At 42.3% G+C, this 26,324-nt stretch overlaps 1 long non-coding RNA gene across 1 annotated transcript; it reads left to right on the top strand.

The window, feature by feature from the left end:
- The first annotated feature begins 12,181 nt into the window (after positions 1-12,181).
- On the top strand, positions 12,182-15,454 carry LOC147966772 (uncharacterized). Its single transcript, XR_015607861.1, has 6 exons — positions 12,182-12,454; positions 12,541-12,609; positions 13,483-13,765; positions 13,835-14,009; positions 14,121-14,345; positions 15,026-15,454. It is a non-coding gene; the product is annotated as an uncharacterized LOC147966772 (long non-coding RNA).
- The last annotated feature ends 10,870 nt before the right edge of the window (positions 15,455-26,324 follow it).

Genomic DNA, 26,324 nt, shown 5'->3' with positions numbered 1-26,324 from the left:
CCGATTTATCTTATCGGTCAGACAATGGTAAGCGATAAATCAGATGATTTATCGGAATATCGGAATATATCTTGAACAGTGTCTAGATGACAAAACTATGATGTCATCCTAGATTCTCCCTATTTCGAAACTTCAAAATGTTTTGTAGCTCAAACCGTGGCTTTGATCGAAAAACTGTTTTCACATAAAAGATTCGTCAGGACGAGATCTTAGAAACCAGATCCCATGTTGGTATGTTTCGATGACTTTTTAAGATAAAAAATTACCACGCATGTGCTACGAAAGTTATCATGCTAGTTGAGCGTAAGTTATCGTGTTGTTTACATAGAAATTACCGAGGCATAAAAACTGGTTTCTTCGACCTTCTCCCCACATGCACATGCACGCGCCCTAGAGAACGGAAAATGCTAATGTCATGAAGGATTCCACCAAAATTTAAAAAAATTAAAATATTTTGTAACTCAAACAGCCGCTTTGATACAAAAACCATTTTCACATAAAAAATCATTGCGACATGGCCTTCGAAACTAAATCTCAAGTTGGTATGTTTTGACAACTTCTTTCGGTCAAAAGGTCATCAGACCTAGACTAACTAAGTTATCAACTCTGTTTTGTGTATATTACCATGCTATTCGCACACAAATTACCGAAGGGTGTTTTTCAACAAGTCCCTCCCCCTCCCGGTCAAAAGTTATCACACCTGGATTAAGTAAGTTATCAACTTAGTTGTGTGTATATTTTCGACAACTTTTTTCATGGGTCAACAAATATCGTCGTGTTTGTACATAAGTTATCAGGTCCGGGAGCTAGTGTTACCATGTTATTTACAGAGTATATTTTTCAATAACTTTTTTCCATGGGTCAAAAGTTATTGTGGTATTTGTACATAAGTTATCAGGTCCAGGAGCCTGTGTTACCATGTTATTTATAGAGTATGTTTTCAATAACTTTTTTCATAGGTCATAAGTTAACGTGGTGTTTGTACCTGAGTTATCAGGTCCGGAAGCGTATATTATCACACTTTTACACAGAAGTTATCGGTGGTATGTTTTAAACAACTTTTTCCACGGGTCAAAGTTATCATGGTGTTTGTATCTAAGTTATCGGGTCCAGAAGCCTATATTATCATGCTATTTACACAAAAAGCTATTGGTTGTATGTTTTTAATATCTTTTTGTTCGGGTCAAAATTATCATGGTGTTTGTACCTGAGTTATTAGGTCCGAGGGCATATATTACCATGCTATTACTTAGAAGTTATCAGCGCTATGTTTTAATTTCAACAACTTTTTTCCACTGGTCAAAGTTATCGTGGTGTTTGTACCTAAATTATCAGGTTAGGGGCGTATCTTGCCATGCTATTACTTCGAAGTTATCGGCGATACGTTTTCAACAACTTTTTCACACGGGTCAAAATTATCATGGTGTTTGCATCTAAATTATCGCGTCCAGGAGCCTATGTTATCATGCTATTTACACAATAGTTGCCGAGGAATGTTTTCAACGATTTTTTGTAAACCAAATAATGGGTAAGTCAGTCTACAATAATCATGTTTTTATAACATATACAACTTGGTAACTATAAAAATAACCATCACTAGTAGAAAAAGGGTCAAACGTGAAGCACATTAGTGCCGGTTTGATTTTGGCCCGGTACTAATGGTACCATTAGTGCCGGTTCGAACGGATTTGCATTAATGCCGGTTCGTGTTGAACCTTTAGTACCGGTTCGTGCCACGAACCGGTACTAAAGGGGTGGTGGCAGGCTGGCGTCAGGCCGGGGCCCCACGATCACCTTTAGTACCGGTTCATGGCACGAACCGGTACTAAAGAGGTCTGACCTATAGTACAGGTTTGTGACACAAACCGGCACTATAGGGCAATTTTCAAACTCTACCCCCCCCCCCCCCCGTGTGTCGCCATTTTAGTTCTGAAAAAATCAAAAGAAAATGATAAAAACTTCAAAAAATAAATTCCTTCGAGAGGTAGTTATATTACTACATCTGCTAGTTAGGAAAATTTGAAAACTACAATTTGGACATGTTTTGCAAAAAGTGCAGGGAAAACGTAAAACGGCTATAATTTTTGCATACGATGTCGGAAAAGAACGTATAATATATCAAAAAGTTCAGCACGAAAATCCGCATCCGATGGAGACCGCCTACGGCCTGTTTGGAATTTTTTAGAATCCTCAAATTCCAAAAGGAAAAAAAGATATGGTCAAATTTTAGTTTTTTTAAAAAAAATTGGTTAAATTTGGTCAAACTACTTATTCAAGAAGTATTAATGTTACTACGTAATTATTTAAGAATATTAGTGTTACTAAATAATTATTTCAATTTTTTGAATTTTGGTCAAATCTGGTCAAAACTATGGTCAAACTGTGGTCAAACTTATTCAAGAAATATTAGCGTTACTAAATAATTACTGTTCTTTAGAATAATACTTTCAAACTCAAACGGTGAAATGTGTGACTTCATGCTCAAGCTAAACTCCTGAGGGTTAATAGGATTGACATCTTACTATTGTCAGGAAAACAACAAGTGCAGACTCGGAAACGGAGAATAGAACCTCAAAGTTAAGCGTGCTCGGGCTAGAGTAGTGAGAGGGATGGATGACCGGTCGGGAAGTTAGATGATTTGGAATGAGTGATCCACACTTGAGCAGTTAAGAGAGGTGATTAGAGACTAAATCATCAAATAATTCAGAAAAATTAAAAATCAAAAAAAATTCCAATTTATAAAAAAAAATTCAAAGAAAAACCTTTAGTACCGGTTGGTAACCGGTACTAAAGGTCCCCCATACCAGGGCGCGAGCTTACGCCACATGGTGGCACTTTAGCGCCGGTTCGTGCCGAGCCGGTACTAAAGGGGGGGGGGGGGGCTTTAGTGCCCACCCTTTAGTGCCGGTTATGGAACCGGCACTAAAGGCCCTTACGAACCGGCGCTAAAGCTCCGTTTTCTACTAGTGCATGTTGATAGCTACAACCCGATGACTATATAATTGTTATGTTGGAACTACATATAGTCTTCCCTCCTATGATGACCCCTCTCTTACCAAATTACTACGAAGATTTGCTTGGATTCTACCATGACATGACACGTCACTTTCTCTTTGCCAACATCTCCCACCTATCCAAGGGCATCTCATGTAGAATCCTCTTTGATCCCACCACCAATGTCGTTCTCGGCATCATCAGAGTGCTCGCGGGGATGCCTACTTCCATCAAGAAGTGAACCACAAATGATTCATGAGTGGAAGAAAGACCGAAAATGCATTCTCTATAGAAATACAACAAAATCCGAGTATTACCAATTCTTAACAGAAAAAAAAAATCAAATGAAGGGCTGCACCATAGCAGTGGCCTACTCGCGGTAATCAGATATCTACAAAATTAGCCCACTTCTAAACAAAACATCCGCTTGGATGAGATGGTCACCAGGTATGGTCAAAGTCAGTAGCGAGGCTACAGGTGCCGGGTGCGAATACTGTTGCTTCTGCTATTTTTTCCGTCGCGGGATTTAGAATGTATGCGTGCGGGAATCGTACGTGCCTATCCCTAACGACCAGTCGGCAGGATTAATGTGGGAGCTCCTATGGGAACTTAGCTTTCTCGTTAAATCTAACCCATTGATCCGTTCAATTAAACGGGTAGATCTCTTTTTTCTGACTTTACCTAGGATTAATGTGGGAGCTCCTATGGTGCCTCCGATTAAAATAAATTGAAAATTATCAACAGGTAATTGCTTGTACGTTAATCCGAAACAACGTTAAACATAGTAATAACCAAACGTGCAGCAATCAACAAATTGGAAAGGACTGTGAAGAATATTATCAAGCTAATACGCATGGAGAGACACATTAGTATGGTTAACAGCTTTTTTTTTCGGGTGTAGTATGATTAACAGCTATACTCTGTCTACTTTTTTGACTGTAAAGGATGGAATTCAGCATCTAAGTTCTGAATAAAATGAAGATATCCATGGCCTTATTAACTAATTAAGGGAAGGGAGTATGATCCGAAGGAGAAGGAACTGAAATAGGTTATACCTGGAGTGGTGACGGCATTATTATCACCAAGGTAGTTTTCATCTTAGTGGATTCTCCAGTGTCCAGGTTGTCGAAGAGCGAGCGGCTTAATGGACCTTCCAAATACCAAGGTGCAGTAGCTTTGGAGCAAAAGTATTACTTAGAACTTGATCAGCAGACATGTGATATATCGAGGAAGGCAAGGAAGGAAGAACATACCGTTGTGTGTTGAATCTACTTCTTAGCTCCAGCTATCTTGTGTGTTGAAGCCACTTATTGAATCAGATAAAGAAATCCATGGTCTTGTTGACTGGTTAATAAGTGAGTATGATCCAATGGATAAGGAACTGAAATAGCTATCAGTGGCAACGACATTTTTATTAGCAAGATAGTTTTCCTATTAGTGATCCTCCACTCTCCAAGTTATCGAAGAGTGATCAGCTTATGAACCTTCCAAATACAAAGGCTGCACTAAATTTGGAGCAGAAGTATGGCTTACAACTCGATCAGCACACAGGGTGATCTCTTTAGAAAGGCAACGAAGAACATCCCGTTGTTTGTTGATGCCACTTCTTAGCTCCTGCTATGTTGTGTGCTGAAGCCACATCTAGGATCATGTTACAGCAACAAGACGATAAAAAGAAATGGAAAGTACCAGTAGTTTTCCTCTTAGTGAACCTCCGGTGTCGAAATTGTCGAAGAGTGAGAAGCTTAAGGACATTCCAAATACCAAGGCTGCAGTAATTTTGGAGCAAAAGTATAGCTTGTAACTCGATCAGGAGACAAGATATCTATTTAGAAGGCAAGGATGAAAAACATACCGCTATGACTGTCTAGAACTTATATGGCCTGCTCGACATCTCTGTTTAATATGTCATGAGACTTATTTCACATCAACAGTGAAACCCACTTCTTGGCTCTTGCTATCTTTTGTGTTAAAGCCACTTCTCGGCTCCTGCTATTTTTTGTGTGGAAGCCAGTTCTTGGCTCCTGTTATCTTTTGTGTTGAAGCCAGTTCTTGACTCTTGCTATAGGAACAACACAATAAAATGACATTGAAATAATTATCAATAGGGAATTGTTTGTACGGGAATCCAAAACAATAAGAAAGATAAACATAACCAAATGCGCAAAAATCATTGAATTGGAAAGTATTGTGAAGAATAATGTCATGGTAATATGTAGGGACAGAGGCATTAGTATGGTTAACATCTATCCACTCCACTTTTGACTAAATGTTGGAATTCATCATCTTTTGTTAGTTGTGAATTGGATGAAGAAATCCATGGTCCTGTAGACTGATTAAGGGAGTATGACCCGAGAGAGAAGGAACTGAAAGACGATATCCTGAAATGGCAGCACCATTTATATCACTAAGGTGGTTTTCTTCTTAGTGATCCTCCCAGTGTCCAAGCTGTTGAAGAGTGAGCAGCTTATGAACCTTCCAAATACCAAGGCCGCAGTAATTATGGAGCAAAAGTATGGTTACAATTCGATCAGCACACTAGTGATCTCTTCAAAAGTCAAGTAAGAGAATTCAGGTTCTGAAGAAAAAACGTACCACTGTGACTGTTTAGAACTTCTATGGCCTGCTCGACTCCACTGATAATATGTCATGAGACTGATTTCGCATCAACAAGAGTACGATGAGCACAATGCTGGAAAGTCAATAGACATAATCACTCTCCTAGTGAAAGCAAATAAGACATGACCCAAATTTGTAGGGCGCCAAATCTGTTATCAATGAAAAAGATTCCATTGGTTGTAGCTCTCTCATTGAGTCGCCTAGTAGCAGAAAGTTGAAGTCATGGCCGTGCCATGCAAGATGAAAACATGCCAAAGATAAGCTCTGCTGGAAGCAGTTTCAACATAACACATGCAAAAACAATATGTGCATAGAAAATAGTGAGGTTTTGGTATTTCAAGATTTACATATCCAAATTTGACTACAACTAAAATCACTGAAAGAGATTAGGGACTACAAACTTTAAATGTGAAATCCCATTCTTCAAACTGGAACAACGCTGATAGTCCTGACATTTGTTTCTGGAGAAATGAGTTCAATCACCTCGTAGTTGTAACTGAACACAATAACTCATCCACATTGCTCGTAAAATCGGCATGGCCTCATATTTATATATATTAATCGATAGGCCAGCTTTTACAGCTCATCATATTTTAATTCAAGGGAAAATAACAGTGAAGACAACAACAGTAGTACTTATCACCAACCTCTAAGGATCTAGTCAGACGTTGGAACCTAAAATTTTAGACCTCCAAAATTCAAATCAAAATACAGATATTTGGCATATAACTATTAACTAACCTACTACATGACCTGCACTTAACTGGCAGCCTGGCCTCACACTGGGCCAGCCAAGTCTCACATGGATTAATTTCCATCCATCAGGCCAGCCAGCGAGCCAGCCACCAACAAATACGTACGTGAATATAGACCTCAACTTCTCTCACACCTCACCTCAACTGCCCCAAACTTATCCAACCCTATCCTCCCCAAACTTCGGACGGCATCTAACATCCTCCCCGCCACCCGCCAACCCAGCAAGAACGATGATGGCCGGCGCTCAGGGCCAAGTCGGATCAAATTCTAATTCTAATATAGAACATGTAACTGAAGACCAGGCCACCGGAAAACAGAAAGTGTGTAAGAAAAATACAAAGAGTCGGGCATTTTGGAGACCAAACTCCATCGAGGCCTTTACTTTGAAAAATTCTAAATTCCATATTTTTAGTTTCCAAAAATTCCAAAAAAACACATATGCAAGGATGTAATGTGAATGTGTGAAATTTTTCAGGATGAAATCCCTTGAATTGCGAGCTGCAAAAAAAACAAAATCATGGACTTTGAGGATGAGGATGAACAGTACATATGCTCAAAAGCAACAGATTTGTCTTTTTTGTAGCTCTCATTTTAACATATTTCGACCTGAAAATTTGCACACACATACATTACGTATCTAGGTATGTGCGTAACTGTGTCAGAATATTTTGAAACTAAAAAGTTTGAATTTTGAAGTTTCCAAATTAAGGCCTCCATGGAGCTCGGTCTCCGTTTGGCATTTCCGAAATACAAATCCTAAGGCTTTACAGGAGTTATGGAACTAATAACAGCATAGAAAGAAAAGATAGATAACAAGTATGAACACAATTTATTTCACACCGACCTGTGCCCTGTGAGAATGCATGAACTGACATTTCTGCAGGAGTTGCTAGCTGCCAGACAGTATACACATAAAAACATATGTTTAACAATTTCTGTTGTAAATCAGATCAAAATCATCCTCGTCTTGTCAAGTTTAAATGGCTAAAGCGGTAGGCGAGTAACCCTGATGGTGCATCACCTATGTAAACAGAAGGGTGGCTACTTTCTGTGATCAGCTCGCTGTAAAGATAACTTCCTTGTCTTCCCTCATACTGTCGGTCATGAGTGAGAAGGATCAACAGAAGCACGTTCCACAGAAATATCTACAATTTCAGAGACAAAAAAAGCAGATAAGGGAATTAATCTAGGACCAAATTTCAGACATAAAAATTAGCCGGTGTGAGCAAACAAACAAGAACTAGCTCATTCTTAATTCTGTTGGAATTAATCTTGTTATTAGTGCTAGCTTTATATTATTTCTTCTTTTTGAGTTAGTTAGCAACATGCATGGGTGCTCTGTGGAGTCTAAGACTAGCCACAATGGTTAGTAACATAGACTAGTAACATGCCCATGTTACTAGTCTATGTTACTACCTCTATAGTGGGGAGTAACATATGTGTGGCAACATGCAACACTTCATTTATTAGGCTATAGACGCATCTTGCCTTGATATGTGCGATGTTACTCATACTAGTAGTAACTAGCCATGTTACCACTTTCATCTCTTTCTTCATTTATTGCATGCCACATCATCTATTTAACCTAGATATGTGTGATGTTACTACCTATGTTACTTCCACTGTGGGTAGTCTAAGCGGCTAGGTAGCGTAGCAGATAAATGCGCACTGGAAGCAGGCGTACTTAGTTGTGGCACGCTGCGTGAGCTTCCAGTTAGTTATCTGCAGATACTTGGGTTGGACTCAAGCATGCACGTGCAGTTAGCTAGTGGAGGAATAACCAGATCAAGCCGATGTGTGTGGCTGGCCATGGTGTGTACATGCATGGCAGGTGTGGTGCGCGTGTGTGCATAGCCTCTATCCACTTGGTGACTTTATCCACCATGACCAGCAGATATTTTTTCTTATGACTTCCCCCTTTAAGGGTCCAACCATGTCCAAGCCCCAGACCGCAAAGGGCCATGTAATGGGGATTGTTTGTGGGGCGGTTGGGGGCATATAACTTTAGTTGGCGAAGAGTTGGCATCCAACGCAACGCTGGACAAGGTCCTGTGCGTCTGCTCGGGCCGTAGGCCAATAAAATCATGTACGGAAGACCTTGCTGACAAGTGCCGGGGCTGCGGCGTGGTGCCCGCCAAGACCAGCGTGAATTTTTGCAAAAAGTTGCCGCCCCTCCTCCTCGGAGATACACCTTTGAAGGACTCCGGTAGTACTTTTCTTGTGGAGCTCTCCTTCGTGAACTTTATAGGCCTTCGAACGCCGGACAATGCGGCGAGCCTCGTTCTGATCTTCTGGGAGCTCCTTCCTATTAAGGTAGGCCAAGAATGGTTCGGTCCACAGGGCAATGACTGCCATGATGAGGTGGGCCGATGGTGTCATTTCGGTGGCTGAGCCTTCGGTGATATCGGTGTGTTCGCCATCTATGTTTGTGTTCGCGACGGGACTGTCGTTGCTGTCTCCACCTTGGCACACCATGGATGGCCTAAAGAGCCTTTCCAAGAAGATGTTAGGTGGGACAGGGTCGCGCTTATCACCGATGCGAGCAAGGACGTCTGCCGCATGATTACTTTCGCGGGCGACATGATGAAATTCGAGCCCCTCGAACCGAGCCGACATCTTTAAGACGGCGTTGTGATAAGCTGTCATCTATGGATCTTTGGCATCAAAGTCTCCATTAATTTGGGATATTGCGAGGTTTGAGTCCCCGCGCACCTCCAGGCGTTGTATGCCCATTGATACGGCCATCCGAAGGCCATGTAACAAGGCCTCGTATTCGGCTGCGTTGTTGGAGTCTGTATATAATATTTGGAGTATGTACTCGACGATATCTCCCATGGGGGACGTTAATACGATGCCCGCTCCTAGCCCCGCCAACATTTTGGAGCCATCAAAATGCATGACCCAGTTGGAATACGCGCCGTAATCTTTAGGGAGTTCGGCCTCTGTCCATTCGGCGACGAAGTCGGCCAGTACTTGGGATTTAATGGCTCGACGTGGTTTGTACGTGATGTCAAATGGAAGGAGCTCAATGGCCCATTTGGCAATCCGGCCGGTGGCGTCCCAGTTGTTTATTATATCATTGAGGGGCACTTCAGAAGCCACCGTGATTGAACACTCCTCAAAGTAGTGTCGTAACTTTCGAGATGCCATGAAGACTGTGTATGCTATCTTTTGATAGTGGGGGTACCGGGATTTGCATGGTGTGAGGATGGTGGATACGTAGTATACAGGCTTTTGGAGCGGAAATTTGTGTTCGTCCTATTCTCGCTCAACGACGAGTACGACGCTCACCACCTGGTGTGTTGCCGATATATATAGGAGCATTGGTTCGCCGACGTTTGGCGCGGCCAGGATTGGGTTGCTTGTCAGAAGGGCTTTTATTTCTTCCAATCTGGCCATCGCCGCGTCTGTCCACTCGAAGTTATCAGTGCGCCGGAGAAGGCGATAAAGTGGCAGTGCCTTTTCCCCCAATCTGGAGATAAAGCGGCTAAAAGCTGTCACGCAACCAGCGAGCTTTTGGACTTGTTTAAGGTCAGTTGGCGTAGCCAATTGTGACAGAGCTCGGATTTTGGCTGGATTTGCTTCAATTCCTCTATTGGAAATGATGAAGCCCAGTAGTTTTCCGGCGGGGACGCCGAACACACACTTTTCCGGATTGAGCTTAATGTCGTACGCGCGGAGGTTGTCGAATGTGAGACGTAAATTGTCTATTAGTGTTTCGACATGCCTAGTTTTGATGACAACGTCGTCCACGTAAGCTTCGATTGTCTTGTCGATTTGTTTCTCGAGGCATGTTTGAATCATGCGTTGGTATGTGGCGCTGGCGTTCTTGAGCCCGAAGGGCATGGTGTTGAAGCAGAATGGCCCATATGGGATAATAAATGTTGTTGCAGCTTGATCGAACTTCTTCATTTTAATTTGATGGTATCCGGAATATGCATCGAGGAAACGTAGTGAATCGTGTCCTGCGTTAGCATCAATGATTTGATCAATGCGGGGGAGGGGAAAGGGATCCTTAGGGCAAGCCTTGTTGAGGTCTTTGAAATCGACACATAGGTGCCAGGATTTGTCCTTCGTTGGTACCATCACCAGGTTTGCCAGCCAATCCGGATGTTTGATTTCTCTAATGAATCCGGCTTCGATAAGCTTGGCCAGTTCCTCCCCCATGGCTTGTCGCTTGGGTTCGGAAAAACGCCGCAGTGTTTGCTTGACCGGTTTAAATCCTTTTAATATATTAAGGCTATGTTCGGCCAGCTTGCGTGGGATCCCTGGCATATCTGAAGGGTGCCAGGCGAATATGTCACTACAACAAAATTGACATACCGTGACAAAAATCCTCGTGACGATGATGGACAACGTCACCAAAATGCTTAATGTGTGATGTTCTCGTAGGTGGCGTAACCAATTACTACAAATAGGTGACGATAAATGTCACTGACATGTCTCGGCCTGTGAGCACACCTGGCTGCGAATATCGGTGACGGTCCGGAAGTTTGCATGACAAACTTGATAGTCATTGAATACTATGAATGTGCGAGGATCAGTTTTTTTGTCATTTAAAGTCTAGCAGTGGGACGCACCATAGCTAGTTTTTTTACGGGTCCCACTATAGCTAGTTCACGAGTTGATGAGAGGTAGGTTTTGGCAGTGGGCCATAATTTTTCCAAACGCTATTGAGCATTGTAATTATTTTGTTCTATCTAATGTAAGTAGGTAGTGGCCATGGAAATACTTATAATTATTAGTTTTTATAAAGGGAAAACCTTGTTTTGTTCTTTTATTAGATGGTTATATTGTTCTTTCTAACATAAATAAGCAGCGGCTCAAAAAAAAGTTTAATCAGACGTTCGTGACCTGATGTTTTTATCTCAAAAGTAAAGATATAAATAATAGAGTGAACTGCTAATGGGAAAACTAAATTTTAACACAATTATTTTGTTCTTATATCTAGAATAAACAGGTCGTGGCTATGCTGAAAACTTTAGATGGGTGCTCGTGCGCTATTGTTGTTTCGTTCTATCTTAAAAGTTAAAACGGGAATAGGCGAGTCGATGGGAAATCTTATATTTTTTTATTCTTATCTATAAACAGGTAGTTGTTTGGCCGAAAACTTCAATGGGGCGCTGATGAGGTGAAGTTGTTTCGTTCTATCTAAAATATTAATAAAATTGAAACAGCAGTGTCAATGCAAAAATGATTGGTACAGGAGTTCAAACCTGCGACCACCATGATCTGCACCAACATCGTTAATATAAATTATTATAAAGGTTGTTTATTATCTTCTTGGACTATACGCCTAGGCGTGTGTGACTCTATTTGTAGGTTAGTTATTTCTTCTCAGGGCATATGTGACTTGATCGGGTCGTCTTCTTGATTCTAGTCGGCGGCGCGTCGCCATGGGAAAGGCAGGACAATGATAGGCGAAACACGGCATGGATTGGTTCCGGCTGGCTATTACAATTCCAAGTAAGTGTCTCCACTTCTCTGTACCAACCTTACGCGAATCCATCTGGCCATCGTATCTTATAATGCTACATAGAGCCCCCGCATCACACCGTATATCATTTTCGACATATTTAGTTACAACTCCATGAAAAATTACATGAAAAAACCACACCATAATGTATTTGTAAGATTTACTTTTTAAATAATCATTTGATACTTATTTTGAATTAAATGAATTACGTAATATTATGTGAAAACTAAACCCTGTGTCCCCACCAGTCAAAGACCCATCCAAAATTACTCTTCTATTTCGCCCGCGAAGAGGCGCCGCTAAAGCCACCGCCCACCCCGGCATTTTTTGCCAGAATCAATCGGTTCTCCTATCCCACGATTATAGCGATCAGGGCCGGGAGATTGGGGGTGGCCGGCTGGCCGCTCCGCCGATTCGAGCTCGGATCTCCCCCTGATTGCAGTGACCGGCTACCGGCCCCGTGAGCACTCCGCTCTATTCTCCCCCTGATTGTAGCCACTGGCGATGGTGGATTGAAGGAGGCCGCCCCACCAGCGGATCTCGGATCCACCGCATCAACCCGCCCGCGAGCCTTTCCCCACCGATTACAGCGACCGGCGATAGCTCTCGGTAATTTTCTCATCCCGCAAGCCCTTAATGTTCAGTGATTAGGGTTCATGCATACCACTAATCATCCCGCCCTTCTCGTTAATTAGGACCAGCAGGATACAATGAAGGGATTTGGGGGAGAAAAGCACCGAGGTGACGTAGACGAAAGAGAGAAGGTGAGATCTAGAGTTGTATTGGAGAGGAATTCAGCGTTTCAGTTTTACAAGTCATACCCACACATGGTAACAGCTTGCCGCTTTAACTGAACTCAGGCACCACACGGCCATAGTGCTTGTGGTTAAAACCTGAAGCCTTAAATTGATTCTACTGCCTGCTTGTGGTTAGCTAAAACTGGAAATTGATTTTACTGTCGCTGCTTGTGGTTCAGCTGCCCCATAAATAGTCCCTAACTTGTGCTGTTAAAACTGAATAAACACTGAGACTGCACTTGATTTTGACTCCTTATGGAGATGTATAGCCCTCTGCCAATGTACTTTTATCTCCACTACGAAATTAAAGAGAACTAAACTTAATATTTGCCTTGCCGCTCTTAATTGATTGCTACCCATGATGTTAAGGGCCTGAAGCCCACAAGCATATTCATTACGCCAAAAACTTGATAAAAGCATATACATGGTGAACTCAAGCTGCTCCTACTTTACAAACATACAACACCATCCATTGAGCCTTAATTTTGAAAGAGTATAGTAAACTTTATGGTTTTCTAAACTATGCCAGCAGCGACAGTAATAGTATTTTTTGTTGCGTTTTATTCTGAACATTCTAGACAGGTAAAATAATTGACTAAAGATTGATTCATTTATATTCCTGCACTATTTTACTCTCCTACCAACTACTCCCTCCGTCCCATATTATAAGAAGTTTTTTAACACCACACTAGTGTTAAAAAAACGTCTTACATTATGGGACAGAGGGAGTAATCGAGATGATGCTTTCTCTGTTCACTGTCATCCTATTTGAACTTGTGCTGACATTGCATAATTCAATGTTGATTCACTTCCTTCTTTTACTTGACTTGTTTGACACAGGCACCTGAAGGTTCTACCGTGCCAAAAACAAAAAAGTGTGTCAGATCTACAAACAGTGCATCAGCTACCTCAAGAATAACTGGATCCAAAGCTACCACAACAACTGAGTCGGTTGAAGCTACAAACCATCAAGAATAGTCTGCACCAAATCCAACAAACACATCAGCTCACCTAACTTCTAAGGATAGCAACTCGCCTGACACTGATTCAGGGATGCAAGGTTCTCAAGACATGATAGGCACATCTAGCCAATTTGATAACATGGTTACACTACAAGGCCAAGGTATATGCAAGATCATCTTCACACCATCTTTTTTCCACTTGCAATCCTAACTTCCAATTTATCTACCAGGTTTTAATGTAGACTCATAAGCATGCTCCACTGGTCCAACTGATGCATAAGCATTCTCCACCGGGGGGAATGAGACCTACAGACCCAGTCGAAGCAGCTAAACTATCTTCCTTGTAATCCATCATATGAAGTTTGCCTTACTGGTGGTACGAGCAAGCCAATATGTCTAGCTTATGTAATATTTCTTCCTATTGTTTCTGACTTGAAATAGATTCTCATATTGATCATGTGTAATCCACCATATGAACTTTGCCTTACTTGATCATCAGTTTTCTTTATACTATAGAATGCGATGGAAAATAAAAGGGGAGCACAATCAGAAGGTGAGTAGGCAATATCGGATACAACAATTGTGGCTGGAGTTCTAAAGGAAGAAAGCACCCATAGCACCTTCCTTTCTAGCATGGGTTATGCATCAAGATCCAGGAGATTTTGGACCTCTACTTAATCAGCACAGAATTGAAGTAAGAATTGAAGAGAAGGATAGAGAGGCGAGAGATGCAAGTGATAGGTACATGTCTTGTTTCTCTTTGTGTTCTGGTTGTTTTCTTTTTCCTTGCTTTTGTGCATGTGTGTAGTGCACCCATGGTAGTGAGAAAATGAGAACACAAATCTGAGTGAACAAGACATTCGTCTTCAGTTCTTGTAACGAAAGTTGTACTAAGGAGTGCTTTGCTGTTTATGTATTGTTTGATCCAAATCCAATCATACAAAGTAACATAAAAAATAATATATGCTTGTAATGAGAAATACATGGTTTGTTGCACGGTTTTTTGCTACTGCAACACAAAGACATGAGAGTAACATTGTAATGCACGGTTTCTAATCCTGAAATCTAGTATGATTTGTTGATTGGTTTATGTTCTTGCTTTTTAGAATGATATAGGCTGGTAAAGTTTGATCTAGAAAATTGTTGTCCTAGCTTAGTTGCTTCTTTCCTGGGTTGTTGACATGATATATTATTTGTGATGCTTTGCTGCTTTTCAAAATGATAAATAAAATCTAGTTCTTGGGTTTACTATTTCATTTGCCCATCTGTATTCTTTCCTTGACATTTAATAATGTTTCGCTCTATTTCAGATTGTTAATTTGATAGATTGTAAGCCTCTTAGTGGTACTCTTGTACCTTGTTATCTTGTCTATTTTCATCTCATCAAAGGTACAACCTTGTTGTGTTTCTTCAATTTATAGGCACCGAGAGGAGTTAGCCGCAAGGCTTGAAGCACAAGTGACAACATTTGAAGAGATGCAGAGGAAGCAATAGGAAAAATTGGAAGCTGTGAAGAAGAGCCAGCAAGATAAGAATGAAGCCTGGCAAGAGAAGCAATTGGAGATGGATAACCTGATTGGTTTTCTCTTAAAGGCTCAAGCAACTTAGCAGTCCCAGTCCAAAACCGATGGTGCATGAAGGCCATCCTTTTGTGATGGAAAGATAGTTGTTGAATCATATGTTCTAGTCACCAGGACAACACATGTGGTCTTTAGTTATCCAAATGTTGCCTTTTTAACTTGTGTATTGTTGTGTCAAACTCGTGAGCTAGTGTTACTTTTTGATGTCACTTTTGTTGAGGGGATGATTTGGTTGAGACGATTGATTATATGATATGATTTGTCGTTCATTCAAATTTATCATGTGATTCGGATCTTATCTTATATATATAATGTGATGTGATGTGAATGAAATGTCGATAAATTTGTTGTACAAATTGTAAATAATCAAATATATTTTGTTGGTGTCGTCCTAATCAATAATGAAACGCTAGTAGTGGGATAGTTTTCTCAGGTGTTGGCATGGTAGAAGTTAGTGACGTTGCTTTGTCACTGCATATGGCATATTTTCTCGTAACGTGTGACATTAATTGATTGTCATGGAAGTAACAAGTTGATGACGTAGTAGAGAATGTCACCGAAGGTCCCATTTTCGTGACGTTACTTTGTGCGCGCCGTCACTAGGAGTAATCTGTGACGGGGATTCCGTGACGATCCTTGTGGCGCCCATAAAACGTCACTTTGGGGTAATTTGTGACGTTATTAGCTATTCAATGACATTTTTTGTCTCATCACACTTGGCCCAATCTCTTTTAATGTGTCCCAGTTTTCGCGCAGGAATTCTCGTAGTGCGGCGTCAACTGTTGGGTTCAGTTGCGCTCCGATAGATGTTGTCTTCTTGGGGTCCGTTGGGTGGACCTGGAATTTGACTATTTCTTCTGCTGGTTTGAAGGAGGTGGATTTGGGTCGTTTGTCGAGGATTACCTGTCCACCGTAGAGCGTAGTGCGGTTAATTCTTTGGTCGCGAGAGCTTCGGATAGCGCCTCAAGGGCCAGGGATGCGGTTTTGTTTTCAGCACGGAGTGCTATGTCCGGATCACTAACGATAGCGATTATACCGTTTGGTCCGGGCATTTTGAGCTTCATGTACCCGTAATGAGGTATGGCTTGGAAGCGTGTAAAAGCATCCCGCCCCAACAGGGCGTGGTATTCGCTGCTGAAAGGGGCCACTTGGAAAGTGATTTCTTCGAACCGATAATTCTCCGGCGTGCCGAACACCACGTCAAGTGTGATTTTGCCCGCGCACCGTGCCTCCCGACTGGGAATGATTCCTCGGAAGGTTGTGCTACTTTGCTTGATGCGGCTCCTGTCTATTTCCATTTTGCGTAGTCCGTCCTCATAAATGAGATTTAGCCCGCTACCGCCGTCCATGAGGACCTTAGTAAGTCGAAACCCGTCCACAATAGGACTGAGGACTAATGCGGCTGGCACTCGGACTGTTTTGTACCTCGGTTCGTCACTGGCATTAAATGTTATAGCCATGTCGTTCCAAGGGTTTATTGCGGCGATTTGGCAAACTTCTGCGATGTCGCGAAGTGCCCTTTTGCGCCTGTTGTTTGAAGCGAATGTCTCGAAGACCGTCAATACTCTTGCGTCGTTGTTTTCTGGAGGGTGTTGTTCTGGGGTGTCCTTGATAAGGATGTCCTCGCCGCTCTTGGCTACCTGCCGGAGTATCCAACATGCTCTAAGGCTGTGGTTGCCACGGTATCTAACGTCGTGTGTATTTTGCATGGGCCATCGAGCCATCCCTCTAGAACGGTGTCGTGCCGCGTAATGTAGGAGGAGTCGAGTTGAGGCCGACGGTTCCCAGCAAGCTGCCTGAGTTTTCCAGGTGCTTTCCATTGCGCTGTACTTTTGTACGATATTTGCTAAGTCGGCGAACTTTAGTATGCGGCGGCGATTGATGGCGTTAAAGATACCTTCGTCCACGCAGTTGATGCAGAATGCTGCTATCGCGTCCTCGTCACGGCAATCTTTTACCTTATCTTTGACAAGGAGGAATCTGGCCCAGAAGTGGTGGACCGTTTCCTGAGACTGTTGTTTGATGCTCATGAGAGCATCTATGTTCGGGTGGGTGGGTGGAATTAAATCTGAACCCCGACCCGACCGACTACCCAGAGTCTGATGGACTTCTAGACTCAACAGTTCAGGTTCCAGGGTATCTTCTGATTGTTCAGGACTGCCGTCCGATTCTATGTTCGGAGGGTTGGTCGCCTCCTTTCGCTGGTGGGTATCCGGTTCTTCCAAATTGGCGATCTGGACATAGTCCATCTTCGATATAGAAGAAGACTCGTCGTCCTGCTCCTCGACTACCTCTATCTGATGGGTGACCGGTGGAGTTTTGGTTTCTCCTTGATCGGCTTTAAGCCCGATCCGATCGTAATCTATAGCGATTACCAAAGCGGCGATGCGATCTAGGAGTTCATTTAAGGACGAAAAATCTGCTGGATCCATCTGCTTGGAGTGTTCGGAGTCGATGCGAAGGGGGTTTTCGATGGCCCGAGAGGTCATCGTCGGCTCAACGACCGAACGGGCGATCATAGTAAAGCCGCCGAGTCGAAGGGTTTGGCCTAGGGTCAGGACTCCTCCGGAGGTGATGTTGTCTTTAAGGACAAGGCGAGCCATCTAACCTTTCGTCGATGTCACAGCGGAACTCTCAATGAAAGCACCAATGTCGGTGTCAAAACCGGCGGATCTCGGGTAGGGGGTCCCGAACTGTGCGTCTAAGGTCGATGGTAACAGGAGACAGGGGACACGATGTTTACCCAGGTTCGGGCCCCCTCTATGGAGGTAATACCCTACTTCCTGCTTGATTGATCTTGATGAATATGAGTAATACAAGAGTTGATCTACCACGAGATCGTAATGGCTAAAACCCTAGAAGTCTAGCCTGTATGACTATGGTAATGAGTACATCCTTTCCGGACTACGCCCTCTGGTTTATATAGATACCGGAGGGATCTAGGGTTACATAGAGTCGGTTACATCAAAGGGAATCTTCATAGTCGATCATCAAGCTTGCCTTCCACGCCAAGGAGAGTCCAATCCGGACACAGGTACGGTCTTCGGTCTTCATGTCTTCACAGCCCATCAGTCCGGCCCATGGATAACAGGCCGGACGCCCAAGGACCCCTTAGTCTAGGACTCCCTCACCCCCCTCCACAAATTTCCACCTCGGTCATATCGTTGTAGTGCTTAGGCGAAACCCTGCGTTGGTAACTTCATCATCACCGTCATCACGCCGTCGTGCTGACGAAGCTCTCCCTCGACACTCAGCTGGATTTAGAGTTTGTGGGACGTCACCGAGTTGAACGTGTGCACAACGCGGAGGTGCTGTACTTTCGGTACTAGGATCGGTCGGATCGTGAAGACGTACGACTAGATCAATCGCTTTGTCATAACGCTTCCGCTTTCGGTCTACGAGGGTACGTTGTTATGCATCACCTAGATGGATCTTGCGTGTGCATAGGAAATTTTTCAAAATTACTGCGTTCCCCAACAATAGGTCATTCTGACCTAGAAAAAATAAGGGGAGGACTTTCGGGACGAAGCGCCGCCGCCTCGAGGCGGAACTTGGGCAGGAGCACTTTTGCCCTCCGGTGGAGCGATTCTGCCGGGAGAACTTCCCTCCCAGAGGGGGAAATCATCGTCCTCATCATCACCAACAACTCTCCCATCTTGGGGAGGGCAATCTCCATCAATATCTTCAACATCACCATCTCATCTCAAACCCTAGTTCATCTCTTGTGTTTAATCTTGTTACCGGAGCTATAGATTGGTGCTTGTGGGTGACTAGTAGTGTTGATTACATCTTGTAGTTGATTACTATATGGTTTATTTGGTGGAAGATTATATGTTCAGGTCCAATATGCTATTTAATACTCCTCTGATCATGAGCATGTTTATCATTTGTAAGTAGTTACCTTTGTTCTTGAGGTCACGGGAGAAATCATGTTGCAAGTAATCATGTGAACTTGATATGTGTTCGATATTTTGATAGTATGTATGTTGTGATTCCCTTAGCGGTGTCATGTGAACGTCGTCTACATGACACTTCACCATATTTGGGCCTAAGGGAATGCATTGTGGATTAGCAATTATATGGTGGGTTGCGAGAGTGACAGAAACTTAAACCCCAGTTTATGCGTTATTCCGTAAGGGACCGATTGGATCCCAAAGTTTAATGCTATGGTTAGAATTTATTCTTAATACTTTTCTCGTAGTTGCGGATGCTTGCGAGAGGGTTAATCATAAGTAGGATGTTTGTTCAAGTAAGAACAACACCTAAGCACCGGTCCACCCACATATCAAATTATCAAAGTAGCGAACACTAATCGAACCAACATGATGAAAGTGACTAGATGAAATTCCCGTGTACCCTCAAGAATGCTTTGCTTATCATAAGAGACCATTTTGGCATGTCCTTTGCCTCAAAAGGATTGGGATACCTTGCTGCACTTTTGTTACTACTACCGTTACTTGCTCGTTACAAATTATCTTGCTATCAAACTACTCTGCTACTTACAATTTCAGCACTTGCAGACATTACCTTGCTGAAAACCACTTGTCATTTCCTTCTGCTCCTCATTGGGTTCGACACTCTTACTTATCTAAAAGAGCTACAATTGATCCCCTATACTTGTGGGTCATCAACTTGCCATTCATACAATCATTCCCCGTTGATCTTGTTATTATAAGATACCTCGAAATTCTCTCTATTGTTCCGCGAATACTTTGTGCCTACTGCCTTGCAGTTCTTTGCCCTCGCACTTACCGCGTATCCGCTCATCCCCAGTTGTTCAGGTGTTTCACAAAAGTCTTTGAAATACTATTCGATCCTCCGAAAATCCTCAGCAGCTTTATTGCTCCGCAAATACTTGTCTGCTTGCATTATGGATGCTTCCCATATGTCTGGCAATATTCATTAATCTCCTTTGGCACCGTCATTTTGATCCTATTGATTCAACATGAGTGCGAATGCAAGCAATCATCGGTTGATCCTTTTAAATTATCTTTCCAGCTCATATGTCATTTTGAACATGAGTTGGTTATCAACCAATCAAATTGCCGTCGATTGTACCCCTAAGTCTATTCAACTTATCCATTCTTAACCAGACCGTTGGCTTTTGATCTCTTGATTTGGAAATGATAATTCCTTTGCATTTGAGCTTTGAATTAGTCATTTGTTTCTATAATCCGATGCCCTTTCGGTCCTTCTTCCTCTGATAGAGTACCGATACTCACATCAGCTCCGTTGTAGACCACAAGACCCCTTGTTGGATTGTTATCCGACAGTGTCCTTCATATTCAATAACCTAGTGAACATTTCCATGGGTATATAATGCCTTTGGTAAATTGTATCCTCTGCTTTGATAACCATACTCTACTTTCGAGCTTGTATTATTTACTCTGAAGTTTGTGGTATATGTTCCTAAGATGCCCCAATGGGTTAAACCAACGCCTTCCCTAATCTGTGTGAACCCGAAAGATTTCACGGGTCATACTTATCTAGTATTGCGCCAGGTAAAACTTTCAACAACTAATGTCATTTTTGGATGTGTCCCCCCTTAGCCAGTATCACCTACTATCGCGTTAGGGCACACCTAACACCGCTCATTGTCATGTCATGCGTCGTCATGCTTATGTTTGCATTATATTTATTGTTTCACCCCCTCTTCTCTCCGGTAGACTACGAGACTGCCGTCCCTGCTGCCCCGATCGACTACGGTGTTGACGACCCCTCCTTCCTGCCAGAGCAACTAGGCAAGCCCCCCCCCCTTGATCACCCGATATCGCATATTCCTTCTCTCTACCGCTTGCATTAGAGTACTATAGCATGTTACTGCTTTCGGTTAATCCTATTCTGCTGCATAGCGTGTCATTGTTGCTACAGTTGTTACCCTTACCTGCAATCCTGAATGCTTAGTATAGGATGCTAGTATTCCATTAGTGGCCCTACATTCTTGTCTGTCTGCCATGCTATACTACTGGGCCATGATCACTCGGGAGGTGATCACGGGTATATAATTACATACATATTATATGATACATGTGGTGACTAAAGTCAAGTCGTCTCGTCCCGCAAGTGATTCCAATGTGGGGGCTGAAAGGACGGGTGGTTCCATCCCAGTAGTGGTGGGCCTGGGTTCCCGACGACCCTCGACTGTTACTTTGTGGCGGAACGACAGGGCAGGTTGAGACCACCTAGGAGAGAGGTGGGTCTAGCCCTGGTCGGCGTCCATGGTTACATCAATTAACACGCTTAACGAGATCTTGGTATTTGATCTTAGTCTGGCCACTGGCCTATACGCACTAACCAACTACGCGGGAACAGTTATGGGCACTCGACGTTGTGGTATCAGCCGAAGCCTTCTTGACGTCAGCGACTGAGCGGCGCGCGCCGGGTTGGACCGCGTAACGCAACTTCCTTTGTAATGGAGGTTGCTAGTTCTTTTAAGACACCAAATCACGTCGTATCAAGTAGACCGAAACGATTCTACATCCACTACTATTGCTCCACACATCGACCGCTATCCAGCATGCATCTAGAGTATTAAGTTCATAAAGAACGGAGTAATGCTATAAGTAAGATGACATGATGTAGAGGAATTAACTCAAGCAGTATGATCAAAACCCCATCTTTTTATCCTTGATGGCAACAATACAATACGAGCCTTGCTGTCCCTACTGTCACTGGGAAAGTACACCGCAAGATTGAACCCAACGCTAAGCACTTCTCCTATTGTTTAATGACTAAATGTCTATTTTGTCTTCATACACAGCTATATTTATTCTAGTACCACGATACTAGTTATGGTAAACAACGCTACGCGAGGTCAAGATGAGAAACATCATTCATCAGTCTAGATTAGGCAGGGTCCATCAATGCAGTTTGCTCAGCCAAAAAATATTTCGTTGTGGCGCCTTAGGAAATCAAATCGTGATCAGACCATTACATTTTTTGTTTTTCAAATGACTTTTTAGAAGTATCTTATTTCATCATGACATCACTTAGATATAGTTTGTGAAATGACATTTTAAAAGTCCTTATCTCATCCTGGCATTTGATTCAAACTTTTTTTCTATATCTACCACACCTACATAATCTCACCTTGCAAGGCATATTTGCTTGTAATAACAAAGGGGATATTGCTTCTGGCGGTACATCACAAAAATTCCCACAAAGTTGCAAAATATTACCCATCAATGCCACAAGTGATAAACAAACGTTTCAGAAAGAGCATCCCCCGCATGGGCCGTTCCATGCAGTACGGACCTCCTATACTTCACTCTGTATGCTGGGAGAGATGTAACGCACCCGTTTAGGCTAGCCCATGTTTGAGCGGCCCATTTTTAAATTTCGTTTTTATTTTTTTACTTTTCTTTTCCATTTTCGTTTTGTTCTACTCTAAATGATTTAGGGCTTGAAAAAAATCAGAAAACTGAAAAAATAGGAGAATTTTGAAATAAAATATTTAAAAGCCATAAAATGTTTATGGATTCTAAAAATGTTCATGACTTTGTAAAAAAATGTTTGTTTACTCGTAAAATGTTCAAAATTTTGAAAACAAATGTTTGGGAAATCAAAAAATGTTCATGATTTTTTAAAAAGTTCGTGTGCTAAAAAATGTTAATGAAATCGAACAAAATTTTGCTAATTAAAAAAATCTCCATGAATGGAAAAATATCCTAAAAACTCCAAAACTCTTCGTGACTTACAAAATAGTTTATTCATTTAAAGAATGTTCACTGATTCAGAAAATGTTCATTAAAATGTGAATTTCAAAAAACATTCCACCAATTTCCATAAAAATATTCGTTTATTCTAGAAATGTATGATTGAAGAAAATTGTTTTAAAAAATGTTCACAATTTTGAGAAATGTTTGCAAATAGTTCAAAATGTTCATTAATTCAAAAAATGTTCTTCATTTGGGAAAAAATCATAAATTTATAAAAGTTGTCATTGTTGCAAGCAATAAAAATTGCTCCCTAAATATGTATGGTCTATTAGTGTGGAGAAAATAAGCTTTATACGAGCTTGTGATATGGAAGAAATAAAAGCGACGGACTGCATAATAAAGGTCCCTATCATAAGTGGCAATATAAAGTGACGTTCTTTTGCATTAATTTTTTGTGCATCCAACCATAAAAGCACATGACAACCTCGGCTTCCCTTTGCGAAGGGCTTATCTTTTACTTTTTATCTTCCACCCTTATACAAGAGTCATGGTGCTCATCACCTTTCCTTTTTACACTTTTTCCTCTGGCAAGCACTTTGTGTTGGAGCGATCCGGATATATATATCCACTTGGATGTAGGTTTTCATAAATTATTATTGTTGACATTACCCTTGAGGTAAAAGGTTGGGAGGCAAAACTATAAGCCCCTATCTTTCTCTGTGTCCGATTAAAACTTTGAACCCATAAATATCACATGAGTGTTAGCAATTGTGAAAGATTAAATGATAGTTGAGTATGTGGAGTTTGCTGAATCAAAGCTCTTACATAGACCCTTCCCGAAAATAAGATGAATTGCAATTGTTTGATGACTAAGAGCATGGTTTGTTAGTTTTTCAAGAAAGTTTATAATCTATACTTTAACATGTGAATAGCTTGTTACTTAGTCATGAGAAATTTTATGAGTTGAGCTATTGTTATGATATATAATGATGCTAGAAAAAGTGATTGGAACTATCATTGATCAAACTTATGCACTTGCTAGCATTCACACTTCATAAATTATTTCTTTTATCATTTACCTACTCCAGGACGAGAAGGAATTAAGCTTGGGGATGCTGATACGTCTCCAACATATCTATAATTTATGAAGTATTCATGCCATGTTTACAATAGTTTTATATGATTTTGGTATGATTTGATTAGAACTAACCCGGACTAACGCTGTTTTCAGCAGAACTACCGTGGTGTTGTTTTTGTGCAAAAATAAAAAGTTCTCGGAATGCGATGAAAATCAACGGAGAATTTTTCTGGAAAATATAAAAAATACTGGAACCAAGAGTTACCGGAGGGGAGTCCCGTGGGCCCCACGAGGGTGGAGGGCACGCCCCCTGCCTCATGGACTCCCTGTGGGGCCCCTGACTTGTTCTCGACCCATCCTCTCCTATAAGTACAGAAACCTCCAGAAAATAACCAAGATCGGAAGTTCCGCCGCCGCAAGCCTCTGTAGCCACAAGAAATCAATCTAGGCCCTCTCTGACACCTTGCCGGAGGGGGCCATCATCACCGGAGGCCATGGAGGAGGATCCCGGAGGGGCCATCATCACCATGAAGGCCAAGGAACAGAGGGAGAACCCCCCCCCCATCTAGGGGGGGCCATGGAGGAGGAAGCACAAGGGGGAGAACCTCTCCTCCTCTCTCTCGGTGGCGCTGGAGTGCCATCGGGAGGGGAATCATCACCGCGGTGATCGTCTTCATCAACATCACTATCATCATCACCATCCTCATCTATTTTACGCGGTCCACTCTCCCGCACCCCACTGTAATCCCTACTTGAACATGGTGCTTTATGCCACATATTATGCTCCAATTATGTGTTGCCATCCTATGATGTTTTGAGTAGATATCCTTTGTCTTTGGGTCGATTTGTGATATAGATTGGTATGAGTTGTATGTTTTATTTTGGTGTTGTCATATTGTGGCCTCCGTGTCGCGCAAGCGTGAGGGATTCCAGCTGTAGGGTGTTGCAATATGTTCATGATTCGCTTAAAGTGGGTTGCTTGAGTGACAGAAGCATAAACCCGAGTAAGGGGGTTGTTGTGTATGGGATAAAGGGGACTTGATGCTTTAATGCTATGGTTGGATTTTACCTTAATGATCTTTAGTAGTTGCGGATGCTTGCTAGAGTTCCAATCATAAGTGCATATGATCCAAGAAGAGAAAGTATGTTAGCTTATGCCTCTCCCTCATATGAAATTGCAATAGTGATTACCGGTCTTGTTAACAATTGCCTAGCATAATTCCGCACACCGATCCATCATTATTCCACACTCTCTATTTATAATATTTAGTAATATATTCTAACTTTATGATAACAGCACCTACTTTTATATTTTAGCTCTCCGATATCATGCAAAGTTATCCTCTTCATACCCACAACGTAGTTTTATTTCTCGTTTTTAGTTGGAAGCAAACATTCGGTGTACGTAGAGTCGTATCAGTGGTGGATAGGACTTGAGAGAATATTGATCTTACCTTTAGCTCTTTGTGGGTTCGACACTCCATACATATCACTTCCACCTTTGGGAATTGCTACCATGATTCCCTGCACTTGGGGATTATCAGTGGAGCAGCGCCGTCGATGGGACACCGACCTCGACAAAAGCAAGGGCTCACGGAGGTGCAGGAGTTCGAGGACAACTTGGTAGTATGGCGCTGCGAAACCAAGGCGCAGGAACATCTAAATAGACCTCGGCTACGATGATGAGGACTGAGCTCCTCCAGCGCCACAGCGTCGCCGCCACACCTGGATGGCTCCGGTGAGCCAAATTTTGGCATTAGGGTTAGGGTGGCCGTTGCGCCTCCGATCTAGTTTGTAAAAAATCGACTATGTAGGACTTCTGTGTGATGATCAAGTAACTATGAACGCTAGTAGTTCTACTGGAGTAGTTTGATTTCTCATGCGAAGTTTTGATTTCAAAATTTACTGGTTCATTTTAAAGTTTATGTTCTGCCGTAGCTGTTTTCGGCCCGTATCCGAGGCATGCCGCGAACTGTAAACACACTTTTAAGGTCCGCTATATAAGGAGTCTACTAGAGATGCTCTAACCGGCGGAATCGACCCAGATTTCCGCTTGTCGATTGCACTAACAATTTTGGTTTGATTCTCACTATTCTAAAGAAACAGATCGAATTTATTTTGGGATTATGATTATCAAGACCCTAATTCTCCATAATCGGGTGAAAAGAACTGGACCATTGTTGGTGGAATGAGCAGGTGGTACTACCCATCCACCTCCTCATGGGCACACACCAGAGGAGAACATATCAAGCGATACCGTCTTTCTGGTGATAGAATGCTCCGATGCATCCTGGACCACTAGATCGTGTTTGAATGGACGTGATGAATGCACACTTGATGGACAGCTCCTCCACTGTATCCGGTCACTTTTCAAACTTTCCGGTGTACCTGAAAGTTGTCGCTA

Source organism: Triticum urartu, chromosome 6A, assembly GCF_056163025.1.
Source record: "Triticum urartu cultivar PI428250 chromosome 6A, HENAU_Tu73, whole genome shotgun sequence".
Classification (NCBI taxonomy): domain Eukaryota; kingdom Viridiplantae; phylum Streptophyta; class Magnoliopsida; order Poales; family Poaceae; genus Triticum; species Triticum urartu.
Note: the sequence above shows the minus strand (reverse complement) of the source record. Positions and strands in the feature narration are given on the sequence as shown.